The sequence below is a fragment of the Condylura cristata genome, unplaced genomic scaffold, assembly GCF_000260355.1.
Source record: "Condylura cristata isolate star-nosed mole 26May11 unplaced genomic scaffold, ConCri1.0 scaffold00006, whole genome shotgun sequence".
NCBI classification, from domain to species: domain Eukaryota; kingdom Metazoa; phylum Chordata; class Mammalia; order Eulipotyphla; family Talpidae; genus Condylura; species Condylura cristata.
Genome location: NW_004567107.1, coordinates 58780299 through 58788890, shown reverse-complemented (window position 1 = coordinate 58788890; position 8592 = coordinate 58780299).

The following is an 8592-nucleotide window of genomic DNA, read 5'->3' as shown; positions in this document are numbered from 1 at the left end:
TTTTTTTTTTTTTTTTTTTACTCTGGCTGAACTCCATGAGGTGAGTTAAGTCTCTTTATTGTGATACTTGGGGCTCCCACATGCAAATGTCATCCTAGAGTTTCCTAGTACTGTCCAGATGGAAAGTACTTATTTCCACTTGTTACCTACAGAAGTCATCTATCAGAATCACAGTTTTTTAGATCGAGTAGATACCAAATGCTTGCTTTTATTTAAAAAAGACACCTGGAAAATTTGAGTCTTTATGTTAAAATCACCTTTTAATTCTTTACTTTTAAAGTTTTTAAGATTTTTTTTTATTTTTTGCATACAGAACTGGTGTAAAGGCCAGAAGTGCATAGTGGTGAGAGGATTTACCAGAGACAGAGTGGAGAGCAGAACAGGCAGACTGATGAAGTACACTGCTGAGGGGAGCAGCGGGCAAGACAGGAGAGGTCTGCTGTGCCGTGTGGGTCACCTCTGGGACTTGGTATTGAACTTTCACTGAAGCGTCTGTGGCTAGCTTTCAGTGCTGTGCTTTAACCTGTTGTTCCACCAATGAGGGCCTCACCTTATAATTCTATAGCACTTTATTGGTCCTAATGCACTTGAACCGAATCATTACTTGTCTGCCAACAACTGTATGGAAACTGGGTGGCATCTGGAAGGGCACAAGTTACCAAATATTAAACTTAGGGTTCAAATCTCATGATTTTTGCGCACCAGGGCTATAACTATTATCATTCTTATAAAAGTCTTGGGACAATTATATTAATTTTGATACCAGTGTTAAAGCTTGACTGATGGAAATATTAAAAAGCAAAACAAAACAAAAACCCAAACCACTAATGCTTACAACATCATGGATAGATGAAACTTAATGTTGAGTTGAAGTCAGATACAAAGTAGGACTTCCACCATGACTGCAGGTAAATGAATTTCAATAATAGGCAAAACAAGGGTGTCCACTTCTGGCCCAGATGGAAAAACAGAGACTGGATTTACTCTTTTGCCTGAAAAATCCAGACAAAATATTTGAAGCAGTGATTTTCATGGTATCAAGCAGCAGGCAAAAAGGGAAAGTGATCTCTGAGAGATAGGGAAAAAAGTGAGTGAAGTCCATCCACCTCCAGGAGATTTTCCAGATGGAAGCACTGTGGGGAGGGGGCACAGGGGTGTACAAGAGAATTCTAGCATTTTCCATAGTGGAATGGATAAAACCAAGAATTTTGGATGTCAACGAAGCAAGAGTTCTCAGGGAAAGTATGAAGAGGCGAACACAGTGTAGAGTAAGAAATTACCAGAATTTCAGAGTCCCCATTAGGACTTTAGCCAAGTACTAATCAGTGTTTGCATATAAGGAAAGCACCATCCAGAAGGATTAGTGGGAACAATCCTTTTTGCTCATTCAGTACCAGGATGAGTTCCTATTCTCACATTCAGATTATAAAGCATCATAATGCCCAGGATGTTGTGTAGAATACTTCTAACAACACTGAGAAGAAAGCTACTGTTTGGGTCCAACCTCGTCAAGTTTAAAAGCAAGATCCAAAATAAAAGGTTTTCTCGTAACTTAACTATATCCCAGAACAAAGTTTAAGAATATTTATAGGGGGCCTCCTTAGTGGCACAGGGATTAAATCTCAGCACCATGAAGCTATCCCCAAACACTGCAGCACAAGTTCTATCCCCAGCCGGAGAGGTGACCCACATGGTACAGGAAACCACTCCTGACCCACCTGCTGCTCCCCTCAGCAGTGTATTTCAACCAATCCGCCTGTTTTGTTCCTCACTCTGTTTCTGGTGAATCTGCTCAACCCCTGCACCTCTGTCTGTACCTCAGTTCTTATATTCATGAATAAATAAATCTTAAAAATAATAAAGAATATTTATAGGAAAACAATATCCAGTAACCAAAAAGGCAAAATTCATAGTATCTGGCACCCTAAGAAAATTTATTAGGCATTTAGATAAGCAGGAAAATCCCAATAATGAGGAGCAAAATTAATATAAACCGATTCAGAAATGATACAGATACAGATGATAATGATACAGATGATAGATTTGGCAAAGAAATAAACAAGTTATTATATTCCTATTCCATATGGTCAGCAAGACAGAGGAAGGATTGAATATGTTTAGTAGAGACATGGATGATGTATAAAATATTCCAAAGTAGGCAAAACTAGTCTACAGTGATAGAGATCAAAAAGAGTCCTTACTGTTTGAGATTCCAGTATTTGTAGAGGATACCTTCTGAAGTGTTCAACTTGTATCTTGTTCTGGGTGGTTTTCTATACATGTGCATACATACATACATACATACACACACACACACATAAGCAAACCAGTTGAGCTGTTTACTTAAGAATTATCTGCCTCATAAACCAAGCCTCCAAAAATATCCCTTGTTACAATGCTGTTTGTAAAGCAGAGAAGTTGCTTAAAAGAGTTCATTTATTACAATGGATAGCTAAAAAGGGATGAACATACTTAAGACTCTATAATAGGAGGCAGATACTCCTTACCATGGAGGTGGTAGAAATTAATTGCATCATAGAGATTTATCTACTATTATATTAGTCTCCATAGGGCAAGAAGGCAAGATTCTTATCATTATGATTGCCCAACAACCCTTATCATTTCTTATCTATGAAAGATATTAGAGGCACAAGAGGAAAACATTAGTGTGTTTTATCTCATGCATTTAAGAGAGGGATATGGTGAAAGATCTACTTATGAAGACTGATCACATCTGTTTTCCAAGGATGTGCATACATTTAATATAGAATAAATATGGTATAGAGACCAAGGAATCAGAATTGGTCTAGGTTAGTTTTAATCTTTAGATGGGAAGATAAACTATCCATAAAAGTAGAATTCTATTGTTACTTTCTGTACCATTCTCAACCAATGGCAAATGTAGTCTACTGACTAAATTGTTAATAGGTCATTCAGGAAGGGTTTCTGATTCTAGGATTCTCTGATTGGTTTTCTTTTTTTTTTACATGGAGGAATTGGAATGTAGGTCAGAGATTCAGGGGGTAGTGGTGAGAGGATTCACAGAGGTACAGTGGGAACAGAACAGGTTGATCTACTGAAATACACTGCTGAGGGGAACAGTGAGCAAGACAGGAGAGGTCTGCTGCACTGTGTGGGTCAGCTCCCTGGTCAGGGGTTGAACTCAGACCTTAGCGGCAATAGCACTGAGACTTGACTCCTAGATAACCAAAAGGCTCTTTTCTAGAAAATTCATAATTAAAAATATTCTGGATTACTCTACAATCAATCTAATATAGATGCTGCTTCTCAGTTAGAATGTATCTCTCACCTGGGATTTCAGTGGGACAAGTTAAAAATCTGAGCAAGAAGTCAGATTTTTTTTCTTTAAAGGAAGAATATGTTGAATGAAGAAGTTTCTCACAGGAATTTTTTAGAGACAGTTATTTCTGAGTCTTATCACTGATTAAAATAATGATTGTCATTCACATTGCTTTTTGTCAGTGGAATAATGCTTGTTAGCACTATGCTGCCATTTTTTTTTTTTTTTTTTTTACTTTTTAAAAGGAATTCCCAGTAAGATGTTTCACTGGATTGTCCTGAGGGAACCTTCCTTTGGGATCAGGTTTCTTTTTCTTATTTTTTAATTTAATAGAACATGTATGCTGGGTTCCCAATTATAGGGTTCTCTGGAAAATTTGCAGTGCTTTTTTTTTTTTTTTTTGCATAGAGGAACTGGTATGTAGGCCAGAGATTCAGGGGGGTGGTGGTGAGAGGATTCACAGAGACAGAGTGGTAAGCATAGCAGGGTACAGAGTGGAGGAAACATAGTAGACCAAAAGAGAAGAAATGACAGTATTAAACAATTGTTTTTAAACCTTTTCTCCGACTATGCATCAGCGATAGACTGGAAGAAGCCATGGTGGTCATTGATGCAGACTTTTTCTGGTTATCTATGGCAAATACAATGAACTGACATGAGAATGGAGATCTCTACGTTTCTGTGTTTGTAACTATCAGCTGTGGATGTGTTACTGATATTTCCAGGGTCATCTAGATAGGGTGAACGTAGGAGTGCAACAATGGAGACCCATATTTCTGTGATCCTGCCTACACTAGCAGGAATTCTCCATTTCTCTTGCTGCATTCAGGAAGGTCCTGAAGGGATTTTGGGTGATCTTGGTTATAACTTTTTCAACTTATCACATGCTCAGCTTTTCTCCTTTCCTTTTGTTTTATCTGATATTGATATCTTGGAAGTTGTTGTGGGCTGATTGCATTGATGGCCACGTTTATGGCCTCCTTGTCCTTTACTTTATATGCGTAGGCTCTTCCTATTCTGCCAAGGGCCTGGCCATGTGTCTAGCTTTGGCCAATGGTACTTGCAAAACATTCTATTTTTTTTCTTCTATTTCACCATCAGAACACATTCAGGTTTGTCTCTTGGAGAATTAAGAGACAATGTGCAATCAAGACAATTTATCAGAGTAGAGGCCATCCTGGAGGTACACTCAGAGCGCAGATTGTTTAAATGAGCCCAGCGAAATCAGCCAGAACTGAGCCACACAAACAGATCTACTCAGACAACCTGAAAACTCTTATCTGAAAAATCTAATTGTTTTAAACCACTTGTTTTTGTGGTAGCTGCAGATAACAATAAATCTACCTGCTCCATGAATCCCTTTGTATTATGCATCTGGCTTTTGGCTCAGGTACTGTTTCTGAGTTCCTATGGTATCCTACAAATGCTGCAGCTGTGTGTTCTCATAGTTGTATGCTATGTATAAAATTGTCTTAAAAATATTATGAACCCAGCCCTCCCTGGTGGCGCAGCGGGTTAAAGCACAGCACTGAGAAGCTAAAGCCACTTCCGCATGAGTTCGATTCCTGCCTGCTCCCGAGGTGACCACATGGCGTGGCAGACCTCTCCTGACCCACCCGCTGCTCCCCTCAGCAGTGTATTTCATCGATCTGCCTGTTCTGCTTCCCACTCTGTCTCTGGTGAAGCCTCTCACCACCCCTGAGCCTCTGGCCTGTACCCCAGTTCTGTATGTACAAATAAATAAATCTTAAAAAAAATATTATGAACTCAAAAATAAAAGTATAGAATATCCTATAACATATGCAAGTTCTGTGTTTGGCCCTCCCTGATGGCGCAATAGGTTAAGGCACAGTACTATGAAGCTAACCACAACAATTGCAATACAAGTTTGATTCTTAGCCCGGGAGCTGAGCCATATAGCACAGCAGATCACTACTGTCTTGCCCACTGCTCCCCTCAGCAGTCTACTTAATCTGTCTGTTCTGCTCCTCACTCTGTCTCTGGTGAATCCTCTCGCCGCCCCTGCATTTCTGACCTGTCCCCCAGTTCTGTATGCATAAATAAATTAATCTTAAAAAAAAGTTAAAATAATATTTTTAAAAATAAGTACCGTGAACCAGGTGACTCAAAACAACAGAAATGTCTTGCTTTATAGTTTTATAGACTAGAAATCTGCAATCAAGTTGTCAGCAGGACCATATTATTTTTAAGGCTCTAAGGGATGTCTGCTGCATGGCTTTCTCTTAGCTTCCATGTTTCCATGTTGCTGGCAAAGCCATGACATTCCTAGTGATTTGGCTGTGAAACTCTATCTCTGTCTCTTTCATCAGGTTGCATTTTCTCCTCCTGTGTCCACATCACCATCTTATAAGGATGCCAGTCATAGTGGATTAAAGACCCACCCCATCTCAGTATGACCTCATTTAGACTAATTACATCTGTGAACAACTTTATTTCCAAATAAGGTAACATTCTTAGGTACTGAGGTTAGGATTTCACCCTTTCTTTGGGGAGGGCAATTCAACCCATGAACAACATTGTTTTGTTAAGATTAAAAAAACTTTTGCCCTATGTTCATAAGCAAGCTTTGTCTACATTCATTTTATCCTTTTTTAAAAAAAAGATAATTTATGCATACAAGCACTGGGGTGTTTTGGGGTGGGTAAGAGGATTCACCAGAGACACAGTGGGGAGCAGAACAGGCGAAATGACTGAAATACACTGCTGAGGGGAGCAGTGGGTGAGACAGGTGAGGTCTGGTGCACCATGTGGGTCAGCTCCCTGGTCAGGGATTGAATTTGTGCTGCAGTGACTGCTGTTAGCTTCATAGTGTTGACTGAACCTCTTGAGCCACCAGGGAGGCTCTACATTCATTCTATTCTTATTTGGTTTTAGATTCAATAGTATTTTGTCTAATAAACATTATATAGAAAATTTCCTTCATTTATTACCTTTTGAAATATCTCGGATGGGATAGGGATAAACTATAACATAAAAGCTTGGTCTTTGTTATCTATAAAACTCTTTTGAGCTTCATGTTTTTGGAAAGGGGAGAATTTTTTGTCTTTTCAATCATTACACCTATTCAACTTTTCAGTTTCTTTTGGAGTCAGTTTTTATAATTTATATATATATATATATTTTTTTTTTTTCTAGTTACATTTTAGCCATGATCACTTGTAGGGTTTCTTGAGTGTCTTTAAAAGTTTATACTCTGTCTTAAGTTAGGCTCCATTTTTGATCCATATATTATTGATTTATTATAAACTGTACAATTTTTTTTGGTTTTTACATTTTTTGCTCATCAGTCTTCCTATTAAATTCATCTATTTTATTAGTATTTTCATGCATTATTCTGCTAATTGAACAAACTTAATTAACTGAATCTTTTGTTTTGTAGAATTTAAGACTATTTAATTCTAACTATTGATTTTCCTCAATTATACAATTTTTAATATGTAGTTCCTTCATAATCACTTAATGTTTAATCATTTAAATGTCTTATTATATAAATATTTGGAAGCGGCATTAGCTCCTTAGTGCTGTGCATTAACCTGCTGTGCCACCAGAGAGGACCCACAAATGACATATTCTTATGGCACAGTTTTCTGATATTTTAGCACATACTTAACTATAAATATTTCTAGCAAGATAAGAAATTGTTTGACAATGATTTTCTATTCCTTAAGAGCAGAGAATTTCAATATACCTTAGCTGTTTATTGAATTAGCTCCAATTATTCTTTGTTATTATGTAGGGTTTTAATACATTTTAACAGTTTTTTAGTAGTCACTATTTTTAATAGTCAAAATTAACTAATTTTAAGAATCAACTTTAGGAATTTCTGTGTTCCCATGACTCTTTATTCTCCCTGTTTCTAGATTCTCTTCTTTTTGTAGAAGTACTTACTTTAGTGGTCTTTAGATAGATGCTATCTTTTTTGTATATAAATTTTAATTTTATGAACATTTTACCTGTTTATAGAATTCAGCCAGCAACTGTTGCTACGCTGTTGTCTTCTGCTATCTATTAATGATGAAATGTTTGTTTTCAGTACAATTTCCATTAATTAATAAGTCAGTGGTGTTTAAAGTTTGCTTAGAGGTTTTTATTGTCAGTAGATGTGTTAATGTGGAGTTACCCATTCACTTTCAGACTGTGAATCTTTCAGTACTGTTTTTCTGCTTTCCCCTCTGTTTTTTCTTGAATTTTCATTCGATATATTTGTATTTGTGTTGGATTTTAAAAAAGATTTATGTATTAATGCATATAAGAACTGGGGTACAGGCCAGAGGTACAGGGTGTGAGAGTATTCACCAGAGACGGAGTGAGAAGTAGGTAGATCTACTGAAATACACTCTTGAAGGGTTAGTGGGAAGACAGGAGAGGTCTACTGGGCCATTTAGGTCAGCTCTCTGCCAGGGATCAAACTCATGCTGCAGTGGCTTAGGAGAACTTCATAGTGCTCAGACATTTTTTTTTTTTTTGAGATTTATGTATTTATGCATACAGAACTGGGTTACAGGCCAGAGGTGCAGAGGCGGTGAGAAGATTCACCAGAGACAGAGCAGGGAGTAGAATAGGCAGATCAACTTAGAACATTGCTGAGGGGAGCAGCAGGGCAGGCAGGGGAGGGGTCTGCTGTGCCATGTGGATCACCTCCAGGGCTGGGATTGAACTTACACTGAAGCGGCTGAGGCTAGCTTGCAATGCTGCATCCTAACCCATTGCACCACCAAGGAAGGTCTAATGCTGAGATTTAATCCCTTGTACCATTAAGGAGGCCTCGTGTTGTATCTTTTGAATCCATCCCTTAATTGACATTTTTAATATTTTTATAGCGCTGTGTAACATTTGGGTTAAATTTTCTTTTTGCAATGTCTTGCAATTTTTTTGTTATTTATTTTTTTGAATCTATAAGGTTTTTTTTATATAATAATTTATTTTCACATATTTTTGTGAATTTTTCCATCTCAGGTGCAATCCCCTTGGGTTTCCCATCACCAAATCACCCATGTGCCATTGCCATAGTCCAGTGCATTTCCCTCCCCCAACTGTTTTTGATCCCATTCCCACTCCACCCCTACAAAATGTCTCTGGTATATAGCCATCATTATCATTATTTTCTCGCCTGTTCAGTTATATTCCTGCTATGAGAGAAACCATCTGGTATTTTTCCTTTTCATTCTGGCTTATTTCACTAAGCATGATCTTTCCTGGCTCCATGCATGTTGCTGCAAAAGACTTGTGTTTCTTTTTTTTGGTTGCTGAGTAATATTCCAATGTATATA